The 16,727-nt window shown below is 45.0% G+C and overlaps 1 long non-coding RNA gene across 1 annotated transcript in view; it reads left to right on the forward strand.

The window, feature by feature from the left end:
- The first annotated feature begins 15,110 nt into the window (after nt 1-15,110).
- Nucleotides 15,111-16,727, forward strand: part of LOC114592824 (uncharacterized) — a 46,810-nt gene continuing 45,193 nt past the window's right edge. The window contains exon 1 of the long non-coding RNA XR_013391780.1: nt 15,111-16,224. This is a non-coding gene — a long non-coding RNA (uncharacterized LOC114592824). The remainder of the gene's footprint in view (nt 16,225-16,727) is intronic.

The following is a 16,727-nucleotide window of genomic DNA, read 5'->3' on the forward strand; positions in this document are numbered from 1 at the left end:
GGGGCCCAGGTCCTAGTCCAACATTCTAACCACTGAATGTGGAAAGAGTTTAAAAAAGGGGGGACAATTCTCCCAGCCGAGAGCAGGTATTCAATATCCCCAAATCATTCAGATCCAGGATTTGAGAGAATTTAGAATGACCATACTCAATTAAGTGTCAGGAAGAAATTATCATTCCAAGATGCATAATAACCAGTCAACCTTCCAAGGATTTGTTGTTGTTGTTGTTGTTTAGTCGTTTAGTCGTGTCCGACTCTTCGTGACCCCCTGGACCAGAGTACGCCAGGCACTCCTGTCTTCCACTGCCTCCCACAGTTTGGTCAAACTCATGCTGGTAGCTTCGAGAACACTATCCAACCATCTCGTCCTCTGTCGTCCCCTTCTCCTTGTGCCCTCCATCTTTCCCAGCATCAGGGTCTTTTCCAGGGAGTTTTCTCTTCTCATGAGGTGGCCAAAGTATTGGAGTCTCAGCTTCAGGACCTGTCCTTCCAGTGAGCACTCAGGGCTGATTTCCTTAAGAATGGATAGGTCTGATCTTCTTGCAGTCCATGGGACTCTCAAGAGTCTTCTCCAGCACCAGAATTCAAAAGCAAGGATTCTTATAAACGTGCCCCCTTGTGGGAAGTCGAGGCAGAACTATGGGAAAAAAACTTTACGTTTGCTATCTCCATGTATAAGAAAGAACATTAAGTAAACATAGTTAAAAAAAAAACTAGGTGATGAGGGGGTCGCATACAATTTAACGCACATAAACTGGCGCATGGGATATCCTTAAAATTACCTTTTGGACAGAATCGCCACTTTTGTGGGAAGGACTTCCTGCTGAATTCTTGGTTTCTCATGCAGCTGTTCATTTGTTTATAGTACTTCTTTAAATATTTTAATATTTTAAAATACATTAAACACAAGGCATATGTACATTCAGCAAACAATAAGGAAAAATATGCCAAACGGACGCAATAACATTCGTGGAAATATTGAAATAGATCCCTGTGTCACTTAAGACGAGCTATTCAAAACTTCAACAAAAGAACCCCATTTGACATACATTTTTTTCCTACGTCGATTAAAAAGGCAGTGCTGTGTATGTTTGCTCAGAAAGTAATGCCACCATGTTACTCCCTAGTAAGTACATTTAGGATTGTGATGCAAATCCTAGTCAGACATACGTTGTTAATTTACTGCTTTAGCCATATACTGTATTTTATTAAGCCGTTCTGTCACAGAAGGAACGCTAACAGGTTTCCATTTTAGAGGCTGCTGAGATTCTGGCTGATAACAACTTATTGCCAACTAATTGCATATTTGCTGTATCTACACGATCTTGTGTTACCCAATATGATAAAATGTTCTGTAATGATCTTGCCACATTCAATTACATTTATCTGATGTTTCTTAATTTGCAATGAGCCCCACAATGTATGTTTGAAATCAGCATAATCCAGCCCACATCTCCAGCATTTTGAATTAGTATTCTTTGTACTTCAGCCAGGGACAAACAGCACTTGTGCAAAGTTTCGTAATATTTTTGAGATTTACGCATGAACAAACAACTAGAGTTGAAGTAAAAACAGACTTCCATAGTTTATCAAATAATGAAAATCATTTATAATATAATTTAAAATCAGAGGGTCTATGGAAACCCAGCTAGATGGGCAAGGTAATTTATTATTATTATTAAGAATGTGAAATCTTTCCTATTCTCTAGTAGTCCATAATTAATTAAGACTGCAAACCTATCCCCACTTCCTGGGCAGCAAGCCCCATTTCATTCAATAGGACTTACTTCTGAGTAAGCCTATTATTCTATACTTGCAGTCCCAGTTTCTATACTTTCCCTTTTTTCAATTCTATTCTACTAAGTTTCAACATTTTAAACATATACAGTCAAAACACAATTTCATCTTTTCTCTTGTTTTTATCGACTTCCCACCACGCTTTCCATGGAGATGTTGTTCCTCCTGTCCTGCTGAAACCTATTATATAATATCCTATTAAATATTGCAATATTACAAAATTATAATCGAATTACTTCTCAAATCCTGCTGGCAAGTTCATCATACTATAATATTTATTTAAATAGCCTGAAAAAAGACATCCATTCTATAAAACACTCGTCATTAGATTTGCTGTTAATCTTTCCAGTTCTCCAGTTTCTATACTTTCCCATCATGGAGTGAGGGTGGTAGAAATTGCCTTTTTTAAAAATGGAAACCTTAGTTGTCATGTCATCTGCTTCTTCATTTGCTGGGCGAAACGATGAGTGTGTAGAATATCCAAAGCCCTAGAGGATTTCTTTTCTCTTTTCTTTTATTTTCTCTTTTCTTCTCTTCTCTTCTCTTCTCTTCTCTTCTCTTCTCTTTTTACAAAACAAGGTGGGAGTCCTGGATTGTTTTGCCTATTAGAAAGAAGGACAAAAATCCATAATCATCTGCTGCCATAAATCCCTTGTGTGCAGAGCAAGTGCTGGAAAGGGTGAAATAAGCCTCTGATTTCAGCACAGGATTTCTCTGACTTTTGTGACACATGAGGCCCAGGGAACTTCTGGAATTTGACCTCCTTGGTTTTGCACAAGAGGAAGCAAAGCATGCTTTGGCCTTCTGTGCAGTAGCGACAGAGCTCAAACAAGGCATCAGTTTTAATTCCACTCGAAACGGCTCTTAACAAAGCGTCGGTTGTACGGAGATCCCGAACCCGCCTTCCCTCGCTCACCCGCCTGTTCCCCTGCTGCCTTCCCAAAGGGGCTACTCGTGTCACAATTCCGCATTGGGAAGCTACTGGTCCATCTCGCTCTTTACTGTATACAGTGGTACCTCAGGTTAAGAACTTAATTCGTTCTGGAGGTCCGTTCTTAACCTGAAACTGGGGCAGCGGAGTCTGTAACCTGGGGCAGCGGAGTCTGTAACCTGAAGCATATGTAACCCGAGGTACCACTGTACTGTATACAGTGGTACCTCGGGTTAAGAACTTAATTCGTTCCGGAGGTTCGTTCTTAACCTGAAACTGTTCTTAACCTAAAGCACCACTTTAGCTAATGGGGCCTCCCGCTGCTGCCGCGCTGCCGGAGCACAATTTCTGTTCTCATCCTGAAGCAAAGTTCTTAACCCGAGGTACTATTTCTGGGTTAGCAGAGTCTGTAACCTGAAGTGTATGTAACCTGAAGCGTCTGTAACCTGAAGCGTCTGTAACCTGAAGCATATGTAACACGAGGTACCACTGTACAGTGGTACCTCTGGCTGCAAACGAGATCCGTTCCAGAGGCCCGTTCGCAACATGAAAAGTACGCAACCTGCAGCAGCGCATCTGTGCACATGCGGGTTGTGATATAACCTGAAAGGACGTAACATGAAGCGGATGTAACATGAGGTATGACTGTACAGTCGTACCTTGGTTCTCGAACTTAATCTGTCCCAGGAGCCAGTTCAACTTCTGAAACCGTTTGCAAACCAAGGCGCGGCTTCCGACTGGCTGCAGGAGCTTCCTGCACTCGATCGGGAGCTGCGGAAGCCGCATCGGATGTTCGGCTTCCGAAAAACTTTTGCAGACCGGAACACCTACTTCCGGCTTTGCAGTGTTCGGGAGCCGATTTTTTCAGGAGCCAAGCCGTTCGAGTAGCAGGGTTTTAGGCAGGAAACCTTTCACAACCCTACTTGGAGAAATTGGGGGTTGAACCTGGAAATTTCTGCATGCAAGGCAGATGCTCTACCAATGAGCACCAGCCCTTGCCAAGTTAAAGGTAAAGGTAAAGGGACCCCTGACCATTAGGTTCAGTCGTGGCCGACTCGGGGGTTGGGGCACTCATCTCACTTTATTGGCCGAGGGAGCCGGCGTACAGCTTCCGGGTCATGTGGCCAGCATGACTAAGCCGCTTCTGGCGAACCAGAGCAGCACACAGAAACACCGTTTACCTTCCCGCCAGAGCGGTACCTATTTATCTACTTGCACCTTGACATGCTTTCGAACTGCTAGGTTGGCAGGAGCAGGGACCGAGCAACGGGAGCTCAACCTGTCGCGGGGATTCGAACTGCCGACCTTCTGATTGGCAAGTCCTAGGCTCTGTGGTTTAACCCACAGCGCCACCCACATCCCTAGTTAGTAAGTGTATTCTTTGCCAAGTTATTAAAGGTAAAAAAAAAAAGGTAAGGACCCCTGGACGGTGAAGTCCAGTCAAAGGCGCTTATGGGGTACAGTGCTCATCTCACTTTTCTGTCCACAGACAGCTTACTGGGTCATGTGGCCAGCATGACTAAACCACGTCTGGTGCACGAAGGACTGTGACGAGTGCCAGAGTGCATGGAAATGCTGTTTACCTTCCCATCACAGCGGTACCTATTTATCTACTTGCACTGGTATGCTTTTGAACTGCTAGATTGGCAGAAGGTGGGACAGAGCAATGGGAGCTCACCCATCACATGGATTTGAACCGCTGACCTTCTGATCAGCAAGCCCAAGAGGCTCGGTGATTTAGACCACAGTGCCACAAGCTCTGGCACTGTCAAGAAGGAGGGGCCACATACACATGGTCTTGCTGCTGAGCTCATGATGGGGAAACTGGCCAGAAGACAGGGTGCTTAATGCTTTCCATAGCAAAAAGAAGAAGAATTTCAGCGAGTGTCATTCTCCTTACCATGGCTGCAAGACAGCCAACCTTGCTGAAATTTACCCTCCTGTATATCTGTTGCTTTGAAGGTACGAAGCCTCACTTTCGAACCTGTGTCCCTCCAAATCTTGTTGGACTACAACTCCCATCATCCCTGACCACGTTGGCTGAGGCCGATGCGAGCAGGAAGCCAACAGTCCTTTCTCACATGTCAACATGCTCAGACGCTCCAAGTGCCCCTATTTTCCAGGGACAGTTCTGGATTTACAGAAGCTTTCCTGGTTTCTGATTTGATCCTGATATGCCCCACTTTTCTCTAGGACGTCCATATTTTCATGGGAGAAATGTTGGAGCGTGTGGAGCTATGCCACCCATGAGCCAAGGCGATGATACAACCTTTAGAAGACCTCTGAGGGCAGCCTTGTATAAGGAAGGGTTTTTGTTTGTTTGTTTTTTAAATTTTTAATGTTTTATTATGTTTTTATATATGTTGGAAGCAGCCCAGAATGGCTGAGGCAATCCAGTCAGATGGGCAGGGTGGTTACAACAGGAGGAGGAGGAGGAGGAGGAAGAAGAAGAAGAGTTTTTTTCTAGAAAAATAGGTGCCGGTACTCACCATGAAGTTGTTACAGTAAGTGCCACACTTTTTAACAACAATTTAAATTTATTTATTTTTTAAGTGCCGATACTGCGTGCCCTTGAGTACCCCCTGAAGAAGAAGAAAAGCACTAATGATAATAATAATAAATAATAATGATGGAATAAAGTGGTACCTCGGGTTACAGGCGCTTCAGGTTACAGACTCCACTAACCCAGAAATAGTACCTCGGGTTAAGTACCTCAGGATGAGAACAAAAATCACGCGGCGGCAGTGGGAGCCCCCATTACCTCAGGTTAAGAACAGACCTCCAGAACGAATTACCCTATTTTTCGCTCTATGAGACGCACCTAGTTTTTGGAGGAGGAAAACAAGAAAAAAAATATTCTGAATCTCAGAAGCCAGAACAGCAAGAGGGATCGCTGTGCTGTGAAAGCAGCAATCCCTCTTGCTGTTCTGGCTTCTGGGATAGCTGCACAGCCTGCATTCGCTCCATAAGACACACACACATTTCCCCTTACTTTTTAGGAGGGAAAAAGTGAGTCTTATAGAGCAAAAAATACGGTAAGTTCTTAACCCGAGGTACCACTGTACAATGTTTCTATTTTCAGCAGAGAAATGTTGGAGGGTGTGCTGCTACCTCGTTCTGCTTCGCCATGTGTAGACGAGACCTCGAGGCCCCGACTCAATTCTATGCAGCGTTACTTGGGAGTAAGGTCTACTGAATGCAACGGGACATACCTAGGGATGAAAACCACATGGGGCCGAGCTGTTAATTCTCCCTTTTTCTAAATCAATGGGCTCTCAGAGTGCTTGGCTGTTGCCAGATTGTGCCCTCAGCGAGTACTTCCCTTTCTCCTTGTCCAGCTGCTGCTGTCCACAGGGTGGATTGGCAAAGACAGGTGAAGGATCAGCGCAGGTTCCCTTTGCTGTCACACTTAGACAGCAGGAATCAGGCTTGCGGGAAGGGCCTAGAGATCATGCGATGCCACATTTCTTAATCTGAGGCCCACCGACAAAGCTTGAATCGATTAAGTGGGGCAGCTAATCAGCTAAGCTCTCGTTGCAAATCAAAATTCTTCCCCCAGTTAATCAGTGGGGCTGGCAGCAGGCCAAAGTTCTGGAACTCCTGAGGAACTTGCCACCATGTATATGTTTATGCAAGCTACTCTTATTGTTCAAAAGATTTATATGTTGCCCACGGCCCAGCAGGTTCTGTAGACAATTCTGAGCTGCATGGATCAGTGGCCTCTCTCAGGATAAGCAAGCTTCCTCAGTTTCCAACTCATTTATGGCCAATTCACCAACAGGCCTGGGACACCACTGGTGTTCTGTTGATTTTGGTGGAAAAGATTTTGCCACATGCTTAATTTTCCCATTTAAACCAATAAAATGTAGCAGCCCTTAACACTGGGTGCATTGACCCCAGAATGTTTTAATTATTTTCTTATATTTTTAATGCGATACAATATGATACGATAATCTTTATTGTCATTGTCCCATACAGAACAACGAAACTGAAAATCTACATCAGACATTCAGAAACCAACAAGCCTACTATCCCAGCTATAGATAGATAGATAGATGATAGATGATAGATAGATAGATAGATAGATAGATAGATAGATATAGATAGATATAGATAGATAGATGATAGATTAGATAGATAGATAGATAGATAGATAGATGATAGATAGATAGATAGATAGATGATAGATAGATGATAGATATAGATAGATGATGATAGATAGATGATAGATGATTGATAGATAGATACATAGATAGATAGATAGATGATAGATAGATAGATAGATAGATAGATAGATAGATAGATAGATGATAGATAGATATAGAGATAGATAGATGATAGATAGATATAGAGATAGATGATATAGATAGATGATGATAGATATAGATAGATGATAGATATAGATGATAGATAGATGATAGATAGATGATAGATAGATAGATAGATAGATAGATATAGATATAGATAGATGATAGATAGATAGATGATAGATGATAGATAGATAGAAGATAGATGATAGATGATGATAGATAGATAGATAGATAGATAGATAGATGATAGGTAGGCAGGCAGGCAGGCAGACAGACAGATAGACAGATAGATAGATAGATATAGATAGATGATAAAGGATTTTAAAAACTCAGTGGTATTTTTGACTATCACTTGGGTGATAGTCAATACACATAGCCTTTGGAGTAAGCCCCATTTAATTCAGTGGGGTCTGGACTTACTTTTGAGTAGGATTTTGCTTTTAATAACCCAGTCACTGTTTTTACATGGGTGACTCAACCAACTGCATACCCTCCAACGTTTCTCTGATGAAAATAGGGATGTCCTATTCTATAACAGACTCATAGACTCATAGAATTGTAGAGTAGAAGGGACCCTGCCATCTGCTTTACCAAAGGGTGAGAAGTTCTCTATCTTTATAAATTTCCTGTTTTAGAAGTATCAGTTGCCTATTTTAGAAAAGGATGAATGGGCTAACCAACATCCAACAAAGTAACTCACTTACAAACCCTGTTACTCTTTCCCTCCGCACCTGGAGACAAAGAGAAAGGAATCCCTCTTACCCTGGGCCTGCCTACCTCCATCTTTCTCCCACAGCTTCCAGACAAGACCAAGAGTTCGGGTTTTTAATCTGTTTTATTTAGTTATTAACGGTGCAATCCTATACACCTTTACCCAGCTCCATTCAGTTCCACGGAACTTACTCCCTACTAACAACGTTCACGATTTCAGCCATAAATTGTTTAAAAATGGTACCCCACTTTTCTTAATAAAACAAACTCTAAGCAGAACAGTGGTACCTCGGGTTAAGTACTTAATTCGTTTCGGAGGTCCGTTCTTAACCTGAAACTGTTCTTAACCTGAAGCACCATTTTAGCTAATGGGGCCTCCCGCTGCTGCTGCTGCTGCCGCACCACCACTGCACGATTTCTGTTCTCATCCTGAAGCAAAGTTCTTAACCTGAAGCACTATTTCTGGGTTAGCGGAGTCTGTAACCTGAAGCATATGTAACCTGAAGCGTATGTAACCTGAGGTACCACTGTATAGGGGCTGCTGCTTGTGTTGCTCACCAACCCCACCTACTCATCTCAAGGGCTTTTGACTGGGTGGAATCTATCCCTTAAGCCAGGGATAGAGAACCTGTAACCTTCCAGATGTCTTTGAACTACAACTCCCATCATCCCTGACCATTGACCAAGTTGCCTGGTGTTGCTGGGAGTTGGAGTCCAGGAACATCTAGAGCAGTGTTTCCCAAACTTGAGTCTCCAGCTGTTTTGGGACCACAGTTCCCATCATCCCTGACTACTGGTCCTGCTAGCTAGGGATGATGGGAGTTGTAGTCCCAAAACAACTGGAGACCCAAGTTTTCGAAACACTTATCTAGAGGGCCACAGATGACTCACCTCTGCCTTAAAATGTGGTAATGCCTAGATGAAGGGAAGATGAGTAAACTGTTGGCTTAAATGGTGCGCCATGGAACCAGAACAACATGTGGAAGCCATCTCAGTGTTTTCCTGGACCTTTCCCACTAAGTGTGAGGTATTTCCAATTTGGACTGTCCAAAGATTTTTTTAAAACCCACATTTAAAGGGAGAAAGATCTAGGACAATACTGGGATGGGGGAGAGTCATGTGGACATGAACAGAGAGGCCACACAAAACCACCGTTTGCTCTGTTGTGAATAAGCCCCCCAAATTCATCTCTTCTCTCAGCTGCAAACCCACTGGAGTAGCCAAGTCACAAGCTAGTCCTGCCTCAAGATCTGCAAAATGGGGGTGGCTTTGATTCACAGAGGGACAGTGATGAACTGGGGAAGGGCTTTGCATTGCTTTGCATATGAGACAGAGCTTGATAAATCCTTCAAGCCACTAGTCCTTTCTCATAATATGTCAACAGATACCCAGATCTGTTATACAAATCTTTTGGCAAATGCGTGCAGACTTTCACCTCCTAAATCTGGGTACATTTCTCATTAAAGTCTTATTGACTTAAACCCCCTTTCATTGCCCAAGCACTTAACAATGTCACGCTTGCAAATTACCAAATATATAAAATGCGCAGGGCTTATTTTGGAGACTGGAGCTAATAACGACAGGGAAAAGATGTCACAGGCTCCAAATCCCCAACGGAGAAAATTTGAGTGTGAATAACATGAGCATGTTGAGTTAATCTCCAGGATGTGGGATTACCATGGGATAAAGGGCATTTCCCCACCAGCAGCTGTTCACGTCTGTGCAACGTTATTTGTATATGTAAATTGTTGCTCAAGCCATAATAATTTCAACAGCACACAGAACCGCGTCAACCATGGCCAATGTGTCAATTGTAAGAGCATCTGGCTGAGCGTGTCTGTTCTTCGAAGCAATTGCTGTGAATAGTCACAGCTCAGGATGAGAGACCTATATCTTCACAGTGGGGCAGAATGAAATACACCAAGGACTCCCCCCACACACACTTGTGTTAGTTTGTTCGTTCCAGAATCCTAAGGATATCTGCTCAGAAAAAAGTAAGTGGAGTTAGGTTGCAATCCTAAACCCACATATCCTGGAAGCTTACCCACATAATTCAATAAGACTCACCTCTGAGTAGACATGTTTGTTATACCTGAAGGACCGTCTCCACTCCCATCGTCCATCCCAGACACTGAGGTCCACCTCCGAGGGCCTTCTGACGGTTCCCTCACTGTGAGAAGCAAGGTTACAGGGAACCAGGCAGAGGGCTTTCTTGGTGGTGGTGCCCGCCCTGTGGAACGCTATCCCATCGGATGTCAAGGAAATGAGCAACTATCTGACTTTTAGAAGACATCTGAAAGCAGCCCTGTTTAGGGAAAATTTTAATGTTTGACTTTTTATTATGTTTTTAATATTCTGTTGGGAGCCGCCCAGAGTAGCTGGGGACACCCAGCCAGATGGGCAGGGTATACCGTATTTTTCGCTCTATAAGATGCACCTTTTCCCTCCTAAAAAGTAATGTGTGCGTCTTATGGAGCGAATGCAGGCTGTGCAGCTATCGCTGAAGCCAGAACAGCAAGAGGGATCGTTGCGCAGTGATCCCTCTTGCTGTTCTGGCTTCTGGGATAGCCGCACAAAGCCTCTTTAGGGCAGGTGGAGCATTCCTCCCGCTGCCCTGAAGAGGCTTTGTGTTGCTTTCACTGAAGCCAGAACAGCAAGAGGGATCCCTCTTGCTGTTCTGGCTTCTGGGATTCAGAATATTTTTATTCTTGTTTTCCTCCTCCCAAAACTAGGTGCGTCTTATGTTCTGGTGCATCTTATAGAGCGAAAAATATGGTTAATAATAATAATAATAATAATAATAATAATAATAATAATCGTTGTTGTTAGTTGATTTGTTTGTTGCCTATCCTTTGCCCTAAGGTCTCAGGTCTGTCCCAACTAAAAATCAGGAAGAACTTTCTGACAGTAAGAGCTGTTTGACAGTGGTACGGTCTCCCTCGGGAGGTTGTGGATTCTCCTTCCCCGGATTGGGACAGTTTGGTGTGGCCCAAACTCTACATCCTGACCCGGGTTCAAGATGGGTGGTACTTGGGCAGCAGACCTCCCCGTGGTGCTCCAGATTCCACACACTCAGGTGGCCATGCTCCAGACGGAAGTTCAAGTCCTGCAGACGTCTGCCGCAGCAGCTGCTGCTGGCGAGTTCTGGCTGAAAAAAAGCCCTAAATATACTATTTAGCTCAGAGAGGCTTCCAGCTTGACTTGCACACCTCTCTTTGCCCCATGATGTGGATATCAGGGATGGGCTTGCCCTATCTTGCAAACTCGAAAGATGCAGATAAGAGACAGGGCTCCTTTCCCTTGCTGCAAACTCATTTCAGCCGCAGACTCGTGCAAGCCAACCCACTTTTGACACTGAATTGACATCTGGATGGGAAAGGAGTTCCTGTTGAAGATCTAACCAGAACCTCCCGTCGTCAGATTCCTGGGCTTAGGTGTGTTCCCGGTCCACACCTGTCAAGCTGCTATTTTCAGTAGCTGGCTAATCCATTGTTCCCGGCCCCTGGGTGTCAAGCAAGTTGCTCATGCATTAGCCTTTGGACTGTCAATTTGGCACGAATGACATCTTTTTGGTTTTATTTTTAGAGACGTGACAGTGAAGATGTGTCACAACTTGCTGTGGTTGTGATCGCATCTGAAGTGAATGTGCAATTAATCCTGTCTATCATCACCTCCTCCATGCTCCCCTTTCTCCAGCGATCGTGCATATGCACATGTACCATACCAACAAGCAGAATAAGGTAAAGGTAAAGGTAAAGGACCCCTGACAATTAAGTCCAGTTGTGAACGACTCTGGGGTTGAGGCGCTCATCTCACTTTACTGGCCAAGGGAGTCAGTGTACAGCTTCCGGGTCATGTGGCCAGCATGACTAAGCCGCTTCTGGTGAAACCAGAGCAGCACATGGAAATACCGTTTACCTTCCCGCTAGAGTGGTACCTATTTATCTACTTGCACTTTGACGTGCTTTCGAAGGTTGGCTAGGTTGGCAGGAGCAGGGACCGAGCAACGGGAGCTCATCCCGGGGATTTGAACTGCCGACCTTCTGATCGGCAAGTCCTAGGCTCTGTGGTTTAACCCACAGTGCCACCCGCGTCCCTCTATCACATCCTTATAAGCAGCTTAATCCTGAGGCTACGCCACTACTTGCGAACAATTGTAGCTCTACAGAAGAGCAGTAGGACTCCTGGGCACCCCACTGTCAAGTCCATAGGGATGCAGAGAAAAACATCCTACTGAGTTTTGCCTTCTGTTGTGTATGTTTAAAAGATCTTCTCTTTTTCATTCTCATGCCAATGCCTATCAAGTCTTAACCTTGGCTGGGCTAAGGGCAATAAGATGAAAGTATTTGCACAATGTGGGCATTATCTAGCCTACAAGGTGCAAACATTTCTCTGCTGAAAATAGGGGTGTCCTATTCTATTATTATTATTATTATTATTATTATTATTATTATTATTATTCCCTGCCCATCTGACTGGGTTGCCCCAGCCACTCTGGGTAGCTTCCAACATATATAAAAACATAATAAAACATTGAACAATTTCCCTATACAGCAGGCATAGGCAAACTCCAGATGTTTTGAGACTACAATTCCCATCATCCCTGACCACTGGTCCTGTTACTTAGGGATGATGGGAGTTGTAGTCCCAAAACATCTGGAGGGCTGAGTTTGCCTATGCCTGCTATACAGAGCTGCCTTCAGATGTCTTCTAAAGGTTGTATAGTTACTTTTCTCCTTGGCTTGGGGGTCGTACAACTCCATGCCCTCCAACATTTATCTGATGGAAATAGGAACGTCCTAAGAAAAAGTGGGACATTCTGGGATCAAATCAGAACCGGGACAGCATCATTAAATCCAGGACTGTCCCTGGAAAATAGGGACACTTGGAGGGTCTGTCCCATTCATTTCCACGGAGGAGTAAATTACATGTTTTGATCTCTCCCACTGGAATAAATGGCAGTTTAAAGTACATTGGCTGCAGAGTAGGTTCTCCAGATTCCACTGAACTCTGACCTGGGCTTGGAGCTTCCAATCTCTCAAAACAAACTTTTATTGTAAGCACAACCCAATAATGTGGATTGAGCAAGACGCATTTCCTCGCCACTGTTTTCCTCCAGCCACTTAAGTCTCCCCCACTATTGGCCACTTAAGTCTGCCCCACTGACACTGACACCACAGCCCTATACTAAAATAGATGTTAGCTAACTCAGATCTAAAGACTCCATGTGGATCTAAAGACTCCACTTAAATATGTTTGAAAGAAATCACCCTGTACAACTTTGAAATATGAATTAAACAAAGGAGTTTGAAGAATTGTTGTACCACTGAGCATCACCTTTGTTGTTGTTGTTTAGTCGTTTAGTCGTGTCCGACTCTTCGTGACCCCATGGACCGGAGCACGCCAGGCACTCCTGTCTTCCACTGCCTCCCGCAGTTTGGTCAAACGCATGCTGGTAGCTTCGAGAACACTATCCAACCATCTCGTCCTCTGTCGTCACCTTCTCCTTGTGCCCTCCATCTTTCCCAACATCAGGGTCTTTTCCAGGGAGTCTTCTCTTCTCATGAGGTGGCCAAAGTATTGGAGCTTCAGTTTCAGGATCTGTCCTTCCTGTGAGCACTCAGGGCTGATTTCCTTCAGAATGGATAGGTTTGATCTTCTTGCAGTCCATGGGACTCTCAAGAGTCTCCTCCAGCACCATAATTCAAAAGCATCAATTCTTGTAAATTATAAAATAATTTTTCTTTTCTAAAAGAAAAGAAAAACTCTTTCCAAAACTTACCGACTCCTCCTTGACTGGACAGTCAAGGAGGAGGAGGTAACAGTAGCAATGGTGAGGTGGTCCCAGGATTTTGGCCATTCAATAACCATGGCCCAATGGGAAAATTTATGGAAGATCAATTGGAAATTCACAAACTGTTACATGATTAGAGAGAACTTTCAAAAAATGCAACATCGATGGTATCTAACACCATGTAAACTTTCAAAAATGTATAAAAATGTGTCAAGTAATTGTTGGAGATGCGGAGACTCAGGAACATTCTACCATATGTGGTGGATATGTAGGAAAATACAGGTATTCTGGGAGAGTATACATGCAGAACTGCAAAAAATGCTAAAGATCTCTTTCAATAAAAAACCAGAGGCCTACCTCCTGGGAATAGCAGATTTGGATATTCCACAAAAGAGGAAGGGTATCTTTTTATATGCGACAGCGGCAGCAAGAGTTTTGATCGCAGCAAAATGGAAGAGTAATGAAATCCCCTCTATACAAGATTGGATCCAAAAGCTGACAGAATATGCCGAATTAGTTGGTTTATCAGAAAAGATAAAGAATAAATCAAAACAGGAATTTGTTTCTAAATGGGAGGTTTTTAAAGAATATCTGAAAAATAAATATAGTAGTTTAAATTCTGTTGCAGCATTCAAGGAACTTCAGTAATAGTTGCTAGGTAGATAGAAGAAATTAGATTTATTGAGAATAAGTTTAATTATGAAAATGTGTATTGGCAATAAGTAATATGAATTTGAAATATGGAATAGACGGGAAGTTGGGTCTTTAGTGTTAAGACCAATAGATGTTTTATTGTTTGCCAAGAAAATTATGTGTCTATGGTTATTTTTGTAATTTGTGTGTAATTTTGTATTTGTGTTTTTGTGTGTGTTTTTGTTATTGTATAAATAAAGATTTAAAACAAAAACAAAAATCTTATGAAACTGAAAGTTTTGACAAGTAAACGGTATCCCATGCTTTCAAAAAAAAAAAAAAAAAAAGAATTGCATTTGGGTAGAAACTGTTTCTCAGGCAGCTAGTCCTAGTCTTTATAACCCTGTACCCAGAAGCTGAAAAATATCATTTCCGGGGTGCACACTATCCTGCACTATCTCTGCAGCTTTCTTATGGCACCTGGAAGCATAGATTTGATCCAAGGTGGGAAGAGTGCACCCAATTATTCTCTCCGCAGTCTTTACAACCCTGGACAGCATTGTTTTTTCCCTGGCCATGCAGCGCCCAAACCACACACAGAGACCTTAAGTTAATACAATCTCCACAGTACAATGGTAAAATGCCATCAACAGGTCCTTTGAGAGATTGTTTTTCCGGAGGATTCTCAGAAAATATAACCTCTGCTGCGCTCTCTTCATCAGGTCTTTGCTTTTTTCTCCCCAGGTTAGAATGCAGTAATATATGCAGGCTCTGGGCATGCTTTCACACAACCTTTGTGCACGCCATAAACAAAAGGGGGGGAGGAAGTGTCATATTGCACTCCGGTTCCTGATGTCGTCTGTGCTTTAAAAACATGGTGCATGAATCAATCAATCGCACGATATAGATCGACTTTGCTGCTGCTCAGAGGGCGGGGCACGCGATTCCGAGGAGAACCCTAGATCTCCGCAGCTATAACCACTAGGAGGCAACCTCTCCCCTTTCTTGCGAGCGAAGCGCGGGTGGGGAGGGTGTGTGGAGAGAGAATCACCCTGCTCTTGAATGCTCAGATGGCAGCATTCAAAGGGGGGCGGCCGAGAGGCGAGAGCGAGCGGGGAATACTGGAAACACGAAGGTGGTGTCAAGATTCCGCCCGAGGGAGCGCGGCATTCCGACGCGACGGTCCTGCCGGATTCCTGGCGAGGACCCAGCCGTGCGTCTCGCAGAGCGCAGGGCGTGAGCGCAAAGAGGCGCTCCCTTCTTTTGGATGGTGGGCGAGCGGGCGAGCGGCTCCCCTTTGCAAATGTGCCCGGCGGAATTGCACCATCGGAGCGGGCTCCCTGCAGGGGGTGGGGACCCGAGGGCGCTTCCTTAAACAGGCACCAGAAGGAGCGGGCGGAGGCAGGCCAGGCACGCCGCGATCCTCCTTCCTCCTGGGCGGCTGCTGCCGTCGCTGCTGCTGCTGCTGGATTTGCTGCTGTCGCTGCTGCCGTCGCCCAGCCCTGCCCAGCCCAGCCCAGCTGCAGCTCGGGCTTCTCTGCATGTGTCATCGAACACGTGGGGCTCTTTTTGCGCCGCGGAAACTTTCGAGGGATACTTGCTTCCAACTTGGACTCGCGCACGGCGACATCGGAATGGGGAGGCGCGGGAGGGAGAGAGAGAGAGCTCTTAGATCTACTGCACCGATCCAGACGCCTCTTTCCTGGACGTGATCGCCTCGCTGCCTTCCCTTTCTGCCGGCGCTTGGAATTGCGCTCCCGCGTCTTGAAACCACGTCTGGACGCGCCAACCCGCTTCTTCCTCCCTTGCCCTCTTCTTCACGTGTGGGAAATGTGGCATGCGTGTCTTTGGAAGGAATGGGCTCTGGGTGTTGGGGTTTTGCTGCTGTTGTGAGTTTTTTTAGCCCAAGTGGCGAACCTCGCCCTCCCTGCACCTCCCTCCCTTAGTTCCTTCCTGGGTCCGCTTCATAGTTTCGAGAAGATCTGGAAGGCCATGCTATTGACGGCCAGGAGATCCACTTGGTTTGCTTCCACCACCCCCGGACCTAAGGTAAGCGGCGAGGGCTGGGGTGGAGGGACAAGAGAGCAACTCCGCCAGCGTGTTTTGCGTGCGCGTGTCAACTTTTCAGCTGCGTGCGCTTCGAGACTAGGCGGTCGCTGTCACCGCCCCGTCGGTTCGTTTCTTCGCAGCAGACGGCGATTAGGGAGACCGGGTCCCTTGCGAAGGGTTGGGCGATCAAGCGTGCGCACGTTCCGACGACCGGGGCGTGAGGAGCCGCGATCGAGGACCGGTGTCTCGTCGGAATGCTCAGGGCGTGCTCGGCGAACCCGCCGCGGACGCGGGTCCTCCTTTCAGAATTAAAAGGACACCAACACACGCCCCTCTCGGACTCGTGTCGCAAGAGTGCTCTGCTTTGGAGAGCTGCCCGTGCCAATTCAATTTCGCCCCGAACGCGTTTCCTAAACAGGGAGCTAGCTAGTTAAAAATTAACACGCGTTTGAAACAAACCGAAACGAAAACAGAGTTGACCCCCATAACATCAGGGAGTGGCG

This window comes from Podarcis muralis, chromosome 2 (genome assembly GCF_964188315.1).
Source record: "Podarcis muralis chromosome 2, rPodMur119.hap1.1, whole genome shotgun sequence".
In the NCBI taxonomy this organism is placed as follows: domain Eukaryota; kingdom Metazoa; phylum Chordata; class Lepidosauria; order Squamata; family Lacertidae; genus Podarcis; species Podarcis muralis.